The following is an 18,748-nucleotide window of genomic DNA, read 5'->3' as shown; positions in this document are numbered from 1 at the left end:
GCTGCTTCTCTTGTCCCTCTACTCACCTGCTCAAAACCTTCCAACAAATTTTTAAATCACACTAAATAGAATCCAAGCTCCTTACCGTGGGCAACAAGGCCTGCATAATCTCGCTGTGCCTACCACTCCAACCTCCTTCTTGATCATGCTTGCTCTGGTAGGCCAGTCATCATAGATTTATTGCCTCTCAGCTCCAAATTCATCCTTTTTGCCTGCTCTGTGAAAATGGATCTGAGACTTTAGAATATTTTTTCTTTGCAAGCTGGCATAATGTAAAGCTTTGTCAGTAGAGGGAACAGGAGAGATATTGCAGGAGTAAATAGTTTTGCTTCCTGGTTCTAGTGTGCTTGCTCAGCAGGTCCCTGCAGTCTGTGCAGCTTCTCTAGCGTCTGGCTCCTGCAGTCTGTGCAGCTTCTCCAGCGCCTGGCTCCTGCAGTCTGTGCAGCTTCTCCAGCGCCTGGCTCCTGCAGGATGTGCAGTTTCTCCAGCACCTGGCTCCTACAGTCTCTGCAGCCTCTCTAGCGCCTGGGCTCCTGCAGTCTGTGCAGCTTCACCAGTATCTGCTTCCTGCTGGGTATGCAGCTTCTCTAGTACCTGCTTCCTGCAGGGTGGGCAGTCTCTCCAGAGCCTGGCTCCTGCAGTCCGTGTGGTCTCTCCAGAGCCTGGCTCCTGCAGTCCGTGTGGTCTCTCCAGAGCCTGGCTCCTGCAGTCTGTGCGGTCTTTCCAGTGCCTGGCTCCTGCAGTTTAGGTGGTTTCCTCAGTGTCCAGCTTCTGCAGCATGCGTGGTTTCTCCAGAACCAGGTTCCTGAAACATTCATATCTTTTTCAGGACCTAGAAACTACAATGGCATGGTGGCCAGCAGCAACCAGTGACTGGTAATTTCCTGTCATACTCCACTTTGGGCAGTTTTGTAGCAGAGTGCCTTCTGTGCCTCCCCATGAACAGCTTTCCTTAGCATCTTAGAGGACATATTTGTGACATGTTCCAGGGGACAAATTTCCAGCAAGTTTCATTGGTGCAGAACCACTTTGACTTCCTCTACAGTCTAGTGAGTTATGGCCCTGCCCTCTCCAACAGGGTCTGATCTCAGTCCTTTGGTGTGGTGGGGTATGGAGACCTCTTCTTTGAGTGCTCTGTCTGAGCCCTAGAGTTGGTGACTGCTACTTTTATCTGCTTTTCCAATATACTTTAGAATTCTCTTTACTTCTTATAGTTGTTGTTGTTTGATGCCATCAAGTCGGTTTGGACTCATAGTGACTCTATATACAACAGAACAAAACACCACTTGGCCCTTCGCCATCCTACCAATCATTGTTATGCTTGAGCCCATTGTAGCAGCCACTGTGTCAATCCATCTCGTTGATGGTCTTCCTCCTCCTCACTGACCCGTCATTTTACCAAGCATGATGTCCTTCTCCAGAGACTGGTCTCTCCTGATAGCATGTCCAAAGGATGTGAGATGAAGTCTTGCCATCCTTGCTTCTAAGGAGCATTCTGGCTGTACTTCTTCTAAGACAGATTTGTTTGTTCTTCTAGCAGTCCATGGTATATTCGATATTCTTTGCCAACACCACAATTCAAAGGCGTCAGTTATTCTTCAGTCTTCCATATTTATTGTCCACCTTTCACATGCATATGAGGCAATTGAAAATACCCTGGCTTGGATCAGGCACACCTTAGTCCTTAAAGTGACATCTTTGCTTTTTAACACTCTAAAGAGATCTTTTGCAGCAGATTTGCCCAATGCAATACTGCTTCCATGGGCATTGATTGTGGATCCAAGTAAAATGAAATCCTTCACAACTTCAATATTTTCTTCCTTTATCATGATGTTACTTATTGGTCCAGTTGTGAGGATTTTTGTTTTCTTTATGTTGAGGTGTAATTCATACTGGAGGCTGTGGTCTTTGATCTTCATCAGTAAGTGCTTCAAGTCCTCTTCACTTTCAGCAAGCAAGGTTGTGTCATCTGCATATTGCAGGTTGTTAATGAGTCTTCCTCCAATCCTGATGCCCCATTCTTCTTCATATAGTCCAGCTTCTCAGATTATTTGCTCAGCATACAGATTGAATAAGTATGGTGAAAGGATACAACCCTGATGCACACCTTTCTTAACTTTAAACCACACAGTACCCCCTTGTTCTGTTTGAACGACTGCCTCTTTATCTATGTACAAGTTCCTCATGAGCAGAATTAAGTGTTCTGGAATTCCCATTCTTCGCAATGTTATCCATAATTTGTTATGATCCATACAGTCAAATGCCTTTGCATAGTCAATAAAACAGAGGTAAACATCTTTCTAGTATTCTCTGCTTTCAGTCATGATCCATCTGACATCAGCAATGATATCCTTTGCTCCACGTCCTCTTCTGAATCCAGCTTGAACTTCTGGCAGTTCCCTGTCGATGTACTGCTGCAAATACTTTTGAATTGTCTTCAGCATAATCTTACTTGCGTGTGATATCAACAATATTGTTCGATAATTTCTGCATTCGGTTGGATCACCTTTCTTTGGAATGTGTACAAATCTGGATCTCTTCCAGTTGGTTGGCCAGGTAGCTGTCTTCCAAATTTCTTGACATAGACAAGTGAGCGCTTCCAGTGCTGCACTCGCTTGTTGAAACATCTCAGTTGGTATTCCATCAATTCCTGGAGCCCTGTTATTCACCAACGCCTTAAGTGCAGCTTGGACCTCTTCCTTTAGTACTATCAGTTCTTGACCATATTCTACCTCCTGAAATGGCTGAACGTTGACCAATTCTTTTGGGTACAGTGACTCCATGTATTCTTTCCATCTTCTTTTGATGCTTCCTGCTTTGTTGAGTATTTTCCCTGTAGAATCCTTCAATATTACAACTCAAGGCTTGACTCTTTCTTCAGTTCTTTCAGTTTGAGAAACGCCAAGTGTGTTCTTTCCTTTTGATTTTCTAACTCCAGGTCTTGGCACATTTCATTCTAATACTTTACTTTGTCTTCTGGAGTTGCCCTTTGAAATCTTCTGTTCAGCTCTTTGACTTCATCATTTCTTCCTTTCACTTTAGCTACTTTATGTTCAAGAGCAATTTTCAAACTCTCTTCTGACATCCATTCTGGTCTTTTCTTTCTTTCCTGTCTTTTAAGTGACCCCTTGGTTTCTTCATATATGATGTCTTTGATGTCGTTCCACAACTTGTCTGGTCTTGAGTCATTATTCTTCAATGTGTCAAATTTATTCTTGAGATGGTCTCTAAATATAGGTAGGATATACTCAAGGTTGTACTTTGGAACTCATGGACTTGGTCTAATTTTCTTCAACTTCAACTTGAACTTGCATATGAGCAATTGATGGTCTGTTCCACAGTCAGCCCCAGTCTTGTTTTGGCTGATGATACTGAGCTTTTCCATCATATCTTTCCACAGATGTAGTTGATTTGATTCCTGTGTATTTCATCTAGCAACGTCCACATGTTGATGTTGTTGAAAAAAGGTATTTGCAATGAAGAAGTCATTGGTCTTGCAAAATTCTATCATGCCATCTTCCATGTCGTTTATCACCAAGGCCATATTTTTCAACTACCAATTCTTTTTCCTTGTTTCCAACTTTTGCATTCCAATCACCAATAATTATCAGTGCATCTAGACTGCATGTTTGATCAGCTTCAGACTGCAGAAGTTGACAAAAATCTTCAATTTCTTCATCTTTGGCCTCTGTAGTTAGTGTGTAAATTTGAATAACATTCATATTAACTGGCTTCCTTGTAGGCATATGGATTTTATCCTATCACTGCCAGCATTGTACTTCAGGATAGATCTTGAAATGTTCTTTTTGATGACGAATGCAATGCCATTCCTCTTTAATTTGCCATTCCCAGCATAGTATACCATATGATTGTCTGATTCAAAATGGCCAATATCAGTCCATTTCAATTCACTAATGCCTAGGAGATCAATGTTTATTCTTTCCATTTCATGTTTGACAACTTCCAATTTTCCTGGATTCATTCTTTGTACATTCCGTGTTCCAATTATTAATGGATGTTTACAGCAGTTTCTTCTCATTTTGAGTCGTACTGTATCAGCAAATGAAGATTCCAAAAGCTTTACTCCATCCAAGTCATTAATGTCAACTCTACTTTGAGGAGGCAGCTCTTCCCCAGTCGTATTTTGAGTGCCTTCCAATATGAGGGGGTCATCTTCCTGCACTATATCAGACAGTGTTCAGCTGCTATTCATAAGGTTTTCATTGGCCAGTTTTTTCAGAAGTAGACTGCCAGGTCTTTCTTCCTAGTCTGTCTTAGTCTGGAAGCTCCCCTGAAACCTGTCCACCAAGGGTGACCCTGCTGGTGTTTGAAATAACAGTGGCAAAACTTCCAGTATCACAGCAACACCCAAGCCACCATAGCACGACAAACTGGCAGACACTTCCTTATTGCCTGTCTCTATTTATTTAAATAAATTAATGAATTTCAGAAATGGATCCAAGATAAAGATGGAGAAATCAAAGGCTTTCATACATACCAGAAATAAACATTTTGAAAATATACAGGAGAAAAAGGCCTATTCAAAATAACAAATAAAGCAAATGCCATGTGTTGGGGAGTAAAATGAGGAGAAATAAAATAGACAATATAACAGTATGTTCAAATTTAAATAGTATATTAAAAATAACTAGACCTAATAAGAGGAGCCCTGGTGGCACAATGGTTAAGCGCTTGGGTGCTAACCGAAAGGTTGACGGTTTAAATCCACCCAGAGATCCCACAGGAGAAAGACCTGGCGATTTGCTCTGTAAAGATTATAGCCTAGCAATTCCTATGGGCCAGTTCTACTCTGTCACATGGGGTCTCTATGAGACGAAAATCGACAGTGCCTAACAATAATAACAACAGACCTAACAAACTGAAGATAAACATTTATTTCAAAAAGCATTGGAAAAGAGAAGCTAATTTAACGTCAGTTGGTATAAGCAATAGGTAAGGATTAACTAACTTTCAACATGGTTTTGATCATAATATAGTAAGTATGGTTTGCAAACACTTGAAAAACATTAACCAAAAATAGTAGAAAAAGGAACACAATAAAAGCATATATTAATGAATTATTAAACAGAAATAGATAGGATTAACAAAACAAAAAGTCAATTCTTTGATAAAGCTAGTAAATTTCATCAAGAAACACAGTAAGAAAAAAATACAGCAGAAAGTATGATCAAAATACTATTACTGAGAAAGCAGATGTAAATAGATACAGCATAGGCAGTTTTAGAACAAGGGGAAACACTACGAACAATGTGATTAAAAGTTTGACCACCTAGATATTATATCATATCCACATATATTTATATATGTTGTTGTTTTCAGTTCTTACTCATAACTACCCCATGTACAACAGAACGAAACACTGCCCGGTCCTGCACCATACTCACAATCGTTGCTGTGTTTGAGCCCATTGTTGCAGCCGCTGTGTCAATCCATCTCCTTTAGGTTGTTCCTCTTTTTTTGCTGACCCTCTACTTTACCAAACATGATGTCCTTCTCCAGGGAATAGTCTCTTCTGATAACCTGTCCAGAGTACATGAGACAAAGTCTTTCCATCCTGGCTTCTTGCAGTACTTCTTCAAAGGCAGATCTGTTCCCTCTTCTGGCAGTCCATGGTATATTCAACATACTTTGCCAACACCGTAATTCAAAGGCATCAATTTTTCTTTGATCTTCCTTATTCATTATCCAGTTTTTGCATGCATATGAGGCAATTAAAAGTACCATGGCTTGAGTCAAGCACACCTAAGTCCTCAAAGTGACATCTTTGCTTTTTAACACGTTATAGAGGTCTTTTGCAGCAGATTTGCCCAACGCAATGGGTCGTTTGATTTCCTGACTGCTGCTTCCATGGGTATTGATTGTGAATCCAAGTAAAATGAAATCCTTCACAACTTCAATCTTTTCTCCATTTATCACGATGTTGCTTACTGGCCCAGCTGTGAGGATTTTTGTTTTCTTTATGTTTAGGTGTAATCCATACTGAAGGCTGTGGTCTTTGATCTTCATCAGTAAGTGCTTTAAGTCCTCTTCACTTTCAGCAAGCAAGGTGCTGTCATCTGCATATCGCAAATCTGCTGCAAAAGAACTCTTTAAAGTGTTAAAAAGCAAATATGTCACTTTAAGGATTAAGGTGCGCCTGACCCAAGCCATAGTGTTTTCAATCACCTCATATGCATGTGAAAGCTGGACAATGAATGAAAAAGCCCAAAGAAGAATTGATGCCTTTGAATTACCGTGTTGGCAAAGTATGTTGAATATACCACGTACTGCTAGAGGAATGAACAAATCTATCTTGGAAGAAGTACAGCCAGAATGCACCTTAGAAGCAAGAATGGCAAGACATCATCTCACTTCCTTTGGACATGTTATCAGGAGGGACCAGTCCCTGGAGAAGGACATCATGCTTGGTAATGTGGAGGGTCAGCAAAAAAGAGGAAGACCCTCAGTGAGAAGGATTGACACAGTGGCTGCAACAATGGGCTCAAGCACTGCAACAATTGTGATTATGGCACAGGACCCGGCGGTGTTTCCTGCTATTATACACAGGGTGGCTGTAAGTCAGAACCGACTCGACGGCACCTAATAACAACAATAACGAACATCTTTCTGGTATTCTCTGCTTTCAGCCAAGATCCAAATGATATCAGCAATGATATTCCTTGTTCCATGTCCTCTTCTAAATACAGCTTGAATTTCTGGCAGTTTCCTATCAACGTACTGCTGCAACTGTTTTTCAATTATCTTCAGCAAAAATTTTACCTGCATGTGATATTTATGATGTCATTTGATAATTTCCTCATTCTCTTGGATCACCTTTCTTTGGAATGGGCACAAATATACATCTCCTACAGTTGGTTGGCCAGGTAGCTGTCTTTCAAATTTCTTGGCAATGAGTATGTGCTCCCAGTGTTACATCCATTTGTTGAAATATCTCAGTTGGCATTCCATCAATTCCTGAAGCCTTGTTTTTCACTAATGCCTTCAGTGCAGCTTGGACTTCTTTCTTCAGTACCGTTGGTTCTTGATCACATACTACCTCCTGAAATGGTTGAATGTCAACCAATTCTTTTTGGTACAGTGACTGTGTATTCCTTCCATCTTCTTTGGATTCTTCCTGCATCGATCGATATTTTGTCCATAGAATCCTTAATTTTTTATTCAGTTCTTTCAGCTTGAGAAATGCTAACTGCTTTCTTCTCTTTTGGTTTTCAAACTCCAAGTCTTTGCATATTTCATTATAATACTTTATTTTGTCTTCTTAAGCCACCGTTTGAAATCTTCTGCTCAACCTTTTTACTTCATCATTTCTTCCATTTGCTTTAGCTACTCTACATTCAAGACCAAGTTTCAGAGTCTCTTCTGACATCCATTTTGATCTTTTCTTTCTTTCCTGTCTTTTTGATAACCTTTTGCTTTGTGCATGTATGATGTCGTTGATGTCATCCCACTACTCATCTGATCTTTGGTCATTAGTGTTCAATGTGTCAAATCTATTCTTGAGATGGTCTCTAAATTCAAGTGAGATATACTCAAGGTCGTACTTTGGCTCTCATGGACTAGTTTTAATTTTCTTCAGATTCATCTTGAACTTGCATATAAGCAATTGATGATCTGTTCCACAGCTGGCCCCTGGCCTTGTTCTGACTGATGATATTGAGCTTTTGCATTGTTACTTTCCATAGATGTAGTCAATTTGATTCCTGTGCATTCTATGTGGTGAGATCCACATGTATAGTCATCATTTATGTAGTTGAAAAAAAGTATTTGCAATGAAGAAGTCATTGGTTTTGCAAAATTCTATTGTGTGATCTCCCACATCATTTCTACCTTCAAGGTCATGTTTTCCAACTACTGATCCTTCTTTGTTTCCAACTTTTGCATTCCAATCACCATTTAAAACAAGGAGTCCTAGTGCTGCAGTGGTTAAGTTCTCAGCTGCTAACTGAAAGGTCAGTGGTTTGAACCTACCAGCCCCTCCATGGGAGGATAATGTGCCAGCCTGTTTCTATAAATACACAGCCTAGGAAACCCTATGGGGCATTTCTACTCTGTCCTATAGGGTCACTATGAGTTGGAATTCGATTTGAAGGTAATGGGTTGGGTATACATATAACATTTAACATGTAGTTCTCTATTAAATATACGGATAAATATACAGTTTGGAGCCCTGATACTGCAGTGGTTAAAAGCTTGACTGCTAAACAAAAGGTCAGCAGTTCAAATCCACCAGCTGTTCCTTGGAAACCCTACGAGGCAGTTCTAGTCTGTCCTATAGGGTTGCTATGAGTCGGAATTGACTTCATGGCAACGGGTTTGGTTTTTGTTTTTTCTTTTTTTTAATATATTTTATATGTATTTTAAACAAATTCATCTTATTTTCTGCTAGATGATGTGTTATGCCTGTTCTTTCACTGTGTTTTATTATTCAAATTTTTCATTATTTAATCTTTTTAATAAAAAGGCAGAGTCTCAGAATTTAGTGAGTTGCCAAGTCCCCGTAGGAAGCATGAGGCTGGATTCAAAGTTGGGTTCCCATCCTGGGCAGTATACCTCTTATTTGCCCCTACCCTTGCTTCCTCACTCCCTCCACTCTCCACCCTTCTCTACCTCTCTGTCTGGGAAGATTGACCTATACAGACTCCTCAAGGGCTCTCCTGTCCCTGGCTCCTGGCTGAATTTAGCAAAGGGAGGCTCCCACAGGAAACTGAAAGGCAGGAAAGTGATTTTATTCTCCATGGCTCCTTCTTCCCAGTGCTTTGCCTAGGGCTGTGCTGCCCCCCTCCCCCACCCAACAATGGTGGTCACAGATCTTGTCAGCTTTCTCTCCAAACACTTCTCCACAATTGCTCCCTCCTTTGCCCCTTCAGGCCTGGGATGGTAGGCTTCCTGCTGGTACTAGCCCTGGATTCTGACTAGCTCTGTCCAAACCCTTGTAAATAGCTCCTATTTTTATCTCATCTCAAATTACCCAGTGTGCCACCTGCTTCATCCTTGGACAACTTGAGAAATCTAGCATTTCCACCAGTTTCCTAAGGAGCTTTTTATCATTCTTCCCTTACCCCCACCTCACCCCATTTCTCTTTCTTAAAAAAGTGAGACCTAATCCACTGCTTTCAGCCTATCATTTATACCTGGAATAATAAGTTTTATTCTTTTTTTCAGTGCTATAGTCTTGGATTTATAAAGAAAAGACAAAGTATGAGGTTGGTCGGCTACTAGTTGGGTAATTTTAGGTCCTCAAGCGTTTGTGACAATCATTTGATTTATTACAAGAGCCTGTGAAAACTATTGTTTTCTTGACTAGGCGGCTGTGATTCTGGTGAATATTAGTAGTTCAATAGAATTATTTTCTCCCCATTGGACTAGCTATAGTTATTCTTTACCCTTTATTTTTTGCCCCACACTTCACTGTCCCCAAGTATTTCCTGTTAGTAAATTAGATTAGGGAGTTTTATAAATTATTTCAAATCACTAGGGCTGTGTTCCATATGGTGAGATACCAACAGACAAATTCTACGAGAATTCCACAGGTGATAGAGAGAAGGAAGGTTGTTGAAAATGTAGACTCCCAGGTCTTACCCCAGACATACTAAACCAGCATTACTGAGGATGGGTCCCAGGAATCTTTGTTTCAATTAAATCCACAGGTACTTTTTAAGCACCCTTAATTCAATTAGAAGACAACTGCTGTAGAGAAACATGACTTTTGGATTGTTGTTGTTAAGTTGACTCCAATTCATGGTGACCTCATTTACGACAGAAAGAAAGGTTGCCCTGTGCCGCACCATCTTCATGATTTGCCAGCATGCTTGAATCCATTGTTGCCTCCCGATCTAGGGAGCTCATCTTCCAGCACTATATTAGACAATATTCTGTTGTCATCCATAGGGTTTTAATTGACTAATAATCAGAAGTAGATCGCCAGGCTTTTCTTCCTAGTCTGTCTTAGTCTATAAGTTCTGCTGACACCTGTCCACCCTGAGTGACCCTGCTGGTATTTGAAATACCAGTGGCATAGCTCCCAGCATCTTAGCAGCACGAAGCCACCACAGAACAACAAACCGATAGATGAGTGATGGATTAGGCACCTTTTAAGCCAACATCCAAAACAATTCCTAGATGGAAACACCATAACTAGGATGATATGCTGACAAATTTTTCCGAGAGTGTTGGATGACTGAATTTGTCTTTCTCAATACATAAAACTGATTTGACTGAAAGCAATTACTAACTGAACAACTGAGTCCTGTAGCCACTGACTAATTTCTAGCAGAGTATGTCAGTTCAGCTGATGGTGAACTGCAGAACATTGAGACCCCGAAAATATGAGATTGTGATTAGAGTCTAAAAACGTGCCTGTAACTTAGGTTGCATGTAATCAAAATTTGTTAAGTAAATTCACATTTTAATTGCTTAATATTTGAAACAACAACAGTTAACAAGGCATTCTGCAACAATTATTTATAACCTGAAGCACCTTCTTTTAATGTGTTATTCAAGCACTAGTTTATTTGGCTTAAAGTGTGAGCTTTACTGGACAAATCAATAAAAAGGAGAAACAATAAAAATTTTTATTTCATTTAAGACAGCATTATCAGATGTAATCAACTTGTCACTAACCAAACTCACTTTAATTAACTAACTATTTATTAACTAACATATGAGAGATAAATGGGGGAAGGCTCATTGTTATGATTATGATAAGAAAGTTCTTTTCAACTCTAATATTCTACGATTCTATAAGTTATTTTCTAGAAGAAAAATGAAAGAGTTCCATGAGGGAGGATGACTATGACTTGTCCTCCTAAATGGTATATGCAAAAATAATGAAGATAAGCATGTATACAAAAATTTATGATGTTTCTATCCACATGGTGGTCTCATACATTATTTTACTTCTTTTTTTTTTAACACGTTATATAATTAACATATGCTACTTTTATATGCATAAAATAAACAACACATTATGACAACAAAGTCTGTATTGAAAAAGATAAGAATTGTTTTATTTTCCAAGCAACAATGGCTTCAGAGAACCCAGTTATTAACTGGGTTTGGGAGATGACAGTAGAGAGGTAGAAAAGCTCTCTGGAAACAGTAGAGAATCTGTGGAGGCAGAGAACTGTGGAAATCAGCCTTGACCCTATGTGTTATTTAATGAAGCAGAAATTAAAGTCTATGCATATGGTAATTAAAGATGAAATCGCACTTTAATTTAAAGAACTAGCTACCTGTTCACTGTAGAGTTCAGAGAAGAGTGATGCTCAGTTTAGTCAAGGTCAGGGCAAAAGAGATGATGTAATTGGATTTATTTGACACAAGCGGACAGCTTTTGTTGCTAGGATATTTGCATTGCTTTGTTATTAAAGTTCTCTTCATTTTTGATTAATATGTGAACTTGTCCAATGAAGATACATTAAAATTAGCATTTTCCAAAAGGTCTACTTTGTGCAGTATTTCCATGGCAACCAGTTACTGCAGCTAGGCAGAAAGAAGATCTAATTCATTTTTCTAAAGTGCTAGGCCTAGCTCATGTATGTGGGTATATGTGTTCTGTGGGTGACATATTTATGTGGATGCTTGGGTGTAGGAATATCAGAGAATGGAAAACACACTGTCCTTCCATAAAGAGGAATTCTTGGACATTATAGTTGGCTTTGTCTTTTTAGACAAAACAGATTGGAGCTGTTCATACTTGATTTTGTCAGAGAACGGACACATCATTTGCTGTTTATATTTGAGAATTTCCCATGCTTACTATGGTTGAGAACATTTATGATGTGAGAAATATAAGCTCTTAAATATTTAATGACTTAAGAGGGCAGACTGTGGTAGGCAGCCTGTAAGATATTCCCCAATGATTGATCCCTGCTTTCTGGTATTCACATCTTTATATAGTCTCTTCCAAAATTGTACTAGGGTTGGTCTGTGTGACCAACAGAATATGACAGAAGTGTTGGTATGTTATGTCTGAGAGTAGGTTATACAAGGCATTGCAGATTCTGTCTTGTTCTCTCTCCCTCTCTTTTTCTCTTTCTTTCTCTATGTGTCTCTGTCTACTTCTGTCTCTCTCATCATTTGCTTTGTCAGAAGCCAGTTACCATGTTGTGAGCAGCCCTGGGGAGAGGAACCATTAAGTAAGAAACAGAGGCATCTGGCCAATGGCCATCTGAGTGATTTTGGAAGCAGATCCTCCAGTCCACTCATGCTTTCAGATGACTAGTCCCATAATATCTCAACTGCAACCTCATGAGAGAACCTGAGCCAGAACCACCCAGTCAAGTTGATCCTCAATTCAGGACCCTTGGAAACTCAATGAGGATGATAAATGTTTGTTGTTTTAAGCTGCTGAATTTTGGGATGATTTATTATGAGCAACAGATAATTGATATAATGCAACTCCAACTAGTCTATTAAAGATGATGAGCAAGTAAAAATTATGTCTCTGATCTTAAATAGTTATAATTTCTCATTTAGCAGAAAAAAAGGCAATTTAGAAATATTAACAGTGATTGTGTATTTCTTTTTCACTTATGAATGCATTTAATTGTTATGTATTCTTATTTATATATTCTTTGTACATAGTGTTAACTTTAATCTGAAATTTGGATGACTTAATAGAGGAAATAGTCTTTGCTAGTGACTTTGAATTGTCTGACGTTCTTAAAATCTTAGGAAAGAGATATAGAGTTAAAGAGACTTTGATAAATTATTCATTCTCTATTATAGCACTGATCATGTTGAATCATAACGATTTATTTGGGTGTCTACTTCCCCAAATAGATATGATTCCCTGAGGGCAGGAAACTTGAGTCATTTTGATATTCTTAGCATCTAGGATAGTGACTGTTCTCAGTATTTCCTAAAAAAATTATTGTTAAGTGAATCAATGGGCATAAAATCCCAAACTCTGGGGTCTTAGCAGACCACAGTTTAGTATTATCTCATTAAAAATGCGTATCATACTGTAATATACCAATAGGATGAAAACATACAGAAGGTGGAAATATTTCAGTATATTGGGCATTGCTTAGACTCATATATATATATTTCATCTGTTTATAGGATTTATAAATATAACAGATATGATGGACATGGAGCTTGTTTTTGCAAGTTTAAGTTTGAACTAGTTAGTATGTAATGTTTGTTCAGACATACATAACAACTTATTTGGAGTTGGAGATAATATTCCCCTAAAAACATTGTTTAGATTTATCATTACAACTGATTAAATTTTAGCTTGATAAATGTCCTATTTATCACAACTATGAAACGTTTTAGAGAGTAGATAACCTTCTCTCTATAGAGTAGCTTAGAATTCTCGGGTCATCTCTGGTTTTCATTTCATTTCAACAAGTATTATTAATCACTGACTTATAGCAGATATTGTGCTAGGTGCTAGGAGCACACAACAAATAAAAGAGAATTTCCACTCCCAAAAAATTTATAATCTATTTGGAAGATTTACACACAAATAACTAAGTATAATGCACTACAGAATCAAATATACAGTAAATAAAAGTTCTAACAATGTGCTGAGGGAACACAGAAAAAGATTTATGGAAGGCTTCCAGTATGGATTGAATTGTGTCCCCCCAAAATATATGTTGGAATCCTAACCCCATACCTGTGGATGTAATCCTTTTTGTTAAGTTAGTGAAGCCATATCAATATAGGGTATGTCATAAATCTAATCATTTCTGAGTTATAAGGACCAACACAGACACAAAGATAAGCAAGCACAAGTGGAGGAAGATAGATGCCATGTGAAGATTGCCAAGGAATTGATGAATGCCAGGGCTATGTAAGCTGTAAGAGATAAGCATTTTCCTCCAGAGCCAACAGAGAGAGCTTTCCCTTAGAGCCAGTACCCTCAATTTGGATTTCTAGCCTCCTGTACTGTGAGAAAACAAATTTCTATTCTTTAAAGCCAGTCACTTGTGGTATTTCTGTTACAGCAGCACTAGGAAATAAGACAGCTTTGTAGAAAGTATGTGCCCCTTAAGCTGCACCTTAAGAGAAGCATAGATTTTGGTGGGCAAGAGGTATGACAGGCCTTCTCTTCTTCTGTTTATCCTAACCGAGGACCCCCTTGCCTGAGGTATTCCAGAATCACTATTTCATGTAGTCATTCAACGAGAAGAAACCACATACTGTGGTAAAACGCAAAACACATTACCAATAGATAGTGCAGTAGAGAGACACTTGGCTAAACAATAAATTAATCCCTATGTATCTGTCAATGATTGAGGCTTTGAGTCTGTAAGGAAGAATGAATAGCTGCCCCTGTCCTCAGGGGCTTCTGTTTCATACAGACAGTATGAATTTTAACATATAGATTATGTATAGATTTTATATACATATATATACATAAGCAACATCATGATAGATGGAGAAAATATTGAAATTGTAAATGATTTCATTTTACTTGGATCCACAAGCGACACCCATGGAAGCAGCAGTTAAGAAATCAAACAATGCATTGCCGTGGGCAAATCTGCTGCAAAAGATCTCCTTAAAATCTTAAAAAGCAAAGATGTCACTTTAGGGACTAAGGTGCACCTGACCCAAGCCATGGTATTTTCAACTGCCTCGTATGCATGTGAAAGCTGAACAGTGAATAAGGAAGACAGAAGAAGAATCGATGCCTTTGAATTAATGGTGTTGGCAAAGAATACTGAATATACCACTGACTGCCAAAAGAACTAACAAATCTGTCTTGGAAGAAGTACCGCCAGAATACTCACTAAAAGCAAGGATGGCGAGGAGCAAAACTCAAATTCTAGCAAAAAGACCAGACTTAATGGTGTGACTGAGACTGGAGCGATCCCGGAAGACATGGCCCCCAGACTCTCTGTTAGCCCAAAACTAAAACCATTCCTAAGTCCAACTCTTCAGACAAAGATTAGACTGGACTATGGGACATAAAATGATACTCGTGAAGAGTGTGCTTCTTGGATCAAGCAGATACATGAGACTAAATGGGCAGCTTCTGTCCAGAGGTGAGACGGGAAGGCAGAGAGGGTCAGGAGTTGGTTGAATGCACATGGGAAATCCGGAGTGGAAAGGAGAAGTGTGCTGTCACAGTACAGGGAGAGCAACAAGGGTCACTTAACAATGTATGTATAAATTTCTGTATGAGAGACTAACTTGAATTGTAAACTTTCATTTAAAGAACAACAATTAAAAAAAAAAATGAGGATGGCGAGACACCGTCTCACATACTTTGGACATGTTATCAGGAGGGACCAGTCCCTGGAGAAGGACATCATGCTTGGTAGAGTAGAGGGCCAGTGAAAAAGAGGAAGACCCTCAATGAGATGGATTGACACAGTGGGTGCAACAATGGGCTCAAGCATAGCAACAATTGTGAGGATGGCGCAGGACCGGGCAGTGTTTCATTCCGTTGTGCACAGGGTAACTCTGAGTCGGAACTGACATGACAGCAGCTAACAACAACATATATATAGCATATCTAGCCCAAATTGGAGGGTTAAAGAAATGTTTAATGGATTGATTCCTGAGCTGAGTACTGAAGGATCATTATTAAATGAAGGTGCAAAGGACATTACGACATGAGGAGCGAAGTGTCTGAATGACAGAATTTGAAAGTGAACACAGAGTATTTAAGGAACTCCAAGCAGCTCAGCAGAGCAAAGAGTAAGTGTGAAAAAGAAGTGGCAAGAGAGGAATGTGGAGAGGTCATCCTGGGCCTGATCATGAAGGTTTGAGTCTGCTTAAAAAGAAGTTTGAAATATATCCTGAAAACCACACATGGTCACTGAAGATTTGTTATGTAAGGAAATAAAACAGTTAGACTTATATTTTAAATCACTTTTATAACTGCATATATTTAGTGAATTAGGGGGAGGCAATGGTGAACGTCAAAGCACCAGTTAGGAAGTAGTTGCAGAAATTCAAGGAAGAGATGATAAGAATCTGCACTAAGCTAGTGACTCTAACATCGGAGAGAAGAGTATTTTAGAGATATTAAGAGGGTAGAATGGAAAGGACTTGGCGTGGAGTGAGCCTCATATTTTTGTCTAGATGTCTGAATTGATAATGGTGTCATCTACTGACACAGAGGATACAGGAGCATGCATTTGCTTTTGGACAGGCTGAGTTTGAGGTACCTGGGAAGTATGGGTAGAGATGTCTATTAGTCTGTTAATTACTTGGGTATAGAACACAAAAGAAGTGTCTAGATTGGATATAAAGGTTTGATAGTCCTTGTATGTAACTAATGATTGAAATCATGGCATTAAGTCAGATCATTCAGAGGGATAATGTGTAATGAGAGGGAAACACCAACATTTAAGAGGAGGCCCATGGAAGAGAAGCTAATGAAAATGTCTGAAAAGGATCGGTTAGAAAGGTAGAATAAAACCAAACCAAAACAGTAGAGTTTACTGTGAGAAAAGTCAGGGGAGTAAGAGTCAGGAAGAGTCAAGTGAACAGTGGGTTAAAAATACTACAAGATCAAATTAAACATGGACTAAATAGGGGCTGAGTCTCAGACTTGTTGGGAGAGGACGGGGAAAGGTGGTGCTAAGCACCCAGGAGCTTTTTTGTTCCTGAAAAGGACTGATCTTGCCAAATAACCACAATACTTCCTCTTTTAATGAGGGATAAAGGAGAAAAGGGGCTTCCACAAAAACATGATTGAGGGGATGAGTAGGTTTCTATAGAAGCTCCACTGAGCTCCTCTCTAAAGACCCACTTTCTTTTGGGGGAGTAGCGGAAAGAGTGTGGACCAAGGAATTAGCTAGGCATGGGCTCATAGGTAGCTCTTGCAGCTCAAGTAGATACATGAGACTAAATGGGCAGCTCCTGTCTGGAGGCGAGCTGAGAAGGCAAAAAGGGACAGGAGCTGGTTGAATGGACATGGGAAATCCAGGGTGGAAAGGGAGAGTGTGCTGTCACATTACAGGGAGAGCAGCTAGAGTCACATAGCAATGTGTGTATAAATTTTTGTATGAGAAACTGACTTGAACTGTAAACTTTCACTTAAAGCACAAAATAAAGGCGGGGGGGTGGGTAACTCTTGTACTTCCTTCCTAGCTGGGTGCCCTTGAGTCAGCCATTTAATCTCTCTGTGCTTCAGTTCTTCATCTTTAAAAGAGAGATAATGTCTTCTTTGCATGATCGCTGTGACAATTAAGTTCATTCACTTATTTAGTGCCCTTCACTAAGGGCCCTATGCCGGGCACTAGAAAAGAGCAGTGAAAAAAAGAGACTTATCCCTCCTCTCATGGATTTTACTGTTATACATAAGGTTGCTGTGAATCAGAGCCAACTCGACAGCACCTAACAACAACAAAATAAAGAGCTAGATAGCCATTGAGCAAATAACCACCACGCTATTTATATTTAAATTACGATTGCCATTAGCACCATAAGAGAAAACACAGAGTTCTGAGAAAGTGTTGAACGTGGGTGAAAAGCTTCTTCTGGGCAGTAAGCAAATGATATTTCAGCTGAGTCTTGAAAAGATGAGATGTGTAAGTGAAGACAGATGGAAGAACTATCCAGACAGATGGAACAATGTATTCCAGAGCTCAGAGATAAGGGGAAGAATAGTGCATATGAAGAACTCAAAAAAGGCTGGAGTTTAGTTGATTGGGGTGTGGGTAGTAGCACAATATTCAAATACAGAGCTAGACAATGACCAGATGTTACATTATATGGCAAAGGTGATGGGATGTCATGCTTGTGGTTACATTACATTATGTAAGACTCTGTCTTAACTGGAATTAGAGAGAATTTCTCTCCGTGCGGAGCCCTGGTGGCTCACTGGTTAAGAGCTCAGGTGCTAACCAAAAGGTTGGCAGTTCAGATCCATCAGCCGCTCCTTGGAAACGCCATGGGGCAGTTCTACTCTGTCCTATAGGGTCGCTATGAGTTGGGATCAACTCACCGACAACAGGTTTTTGGTGTGTTCTCTTCTTGCTGGCTTTGAAGAAATAACCTGTTAGTTATGTTGTGAGGTGGCTAATGGAGTGGATCACGTGGCAAGAAATTGTGAGTAGCCTCTAGGAGCTGAAAGCAGCCCCCAGCCAATAGCCAGCAAGAGAACAGGGCCACAGGTATACAACTACAAGGAGATGAATTCTGCCAACTACCCTAAGGGATCTTGCAAGTGGATCTTCCTACAGTGAAGCCTTTGAGAGACCTCACTGCTGACATCTGGATTTCAGCCTGGTGAGACCCTGAAGCAGAAAATGTAGCTAAGTTGTGCCTGGACTGGAAACTGTGAGATAAGAAATGTATGCTGTTTTAAGCCACTAAGTTTATAGTAATTTGTTATGCATCAGCAGAAAACTAATACAAGAACAATAGACAGAAACTACAGCAAAGCACATTGTAGTCAAATATAAGAAGGACTTACAGTTTATAAGAAAGATCATTAAACTGGGCCATTTGCTTTAAGGTCCAAAATAAAGACACAAAGATAAACACATTCCTTTCATATTTTTTAAGCACAATATATTCGTATTTAACTTTGGTTAATTTTAACTTTGGTATGGCTCCACGCTTTCAACAATTATAGGAAATCTTAAAAAAAAAACCAATACAACCGTGTGGACAGGTTCCGGTGCCAGGGACAAGAAGATCATTGAAAAATTATCAAATGAAAAGATCAGCCATATACTGGAAGGAAATGTTTGTTAACTGTTTTTCTGACAAAGGGCTTATATCCAAAGTATATAAAGAACACTTTCAAGTC

The 18,748-nt window shown here is 39.3% G+C and overlaps 1 protein-coding gene across 1 annotated transcript in view; it reads right to left on the bottom strand.

The window, feature by feature from the left end:
• Nucleotides 1-18,748, bottom strand: part of UNC80 (unc-80 homolog, NALCN channel complex subunit) — a 212,710-nt gene that overhangs the window by 171,455 nt on the left and 22,507 nt on the right. The window lies entirely within an intron of this gene.

This window comes from Trichechus manatus, unplaced genomic scaffold (genome assembly GCF_000243295.1).
Source record: "Trichechus manatus latirostris isolate Lorelei unplaced genomic scaffold, TriManLat1.0 scaffold00041, whole genome shotgun sequence".
NCBI lineage: Eukaryota > Metazoa > Chordata > Mammalia > Sirenia > Trichechidae > Trichechus > Trichechus manatus.
Note: the sequence above shows the minus strand (reverse complement) of the source record. Positions and strands in the feature narration are given on the sequence as shown.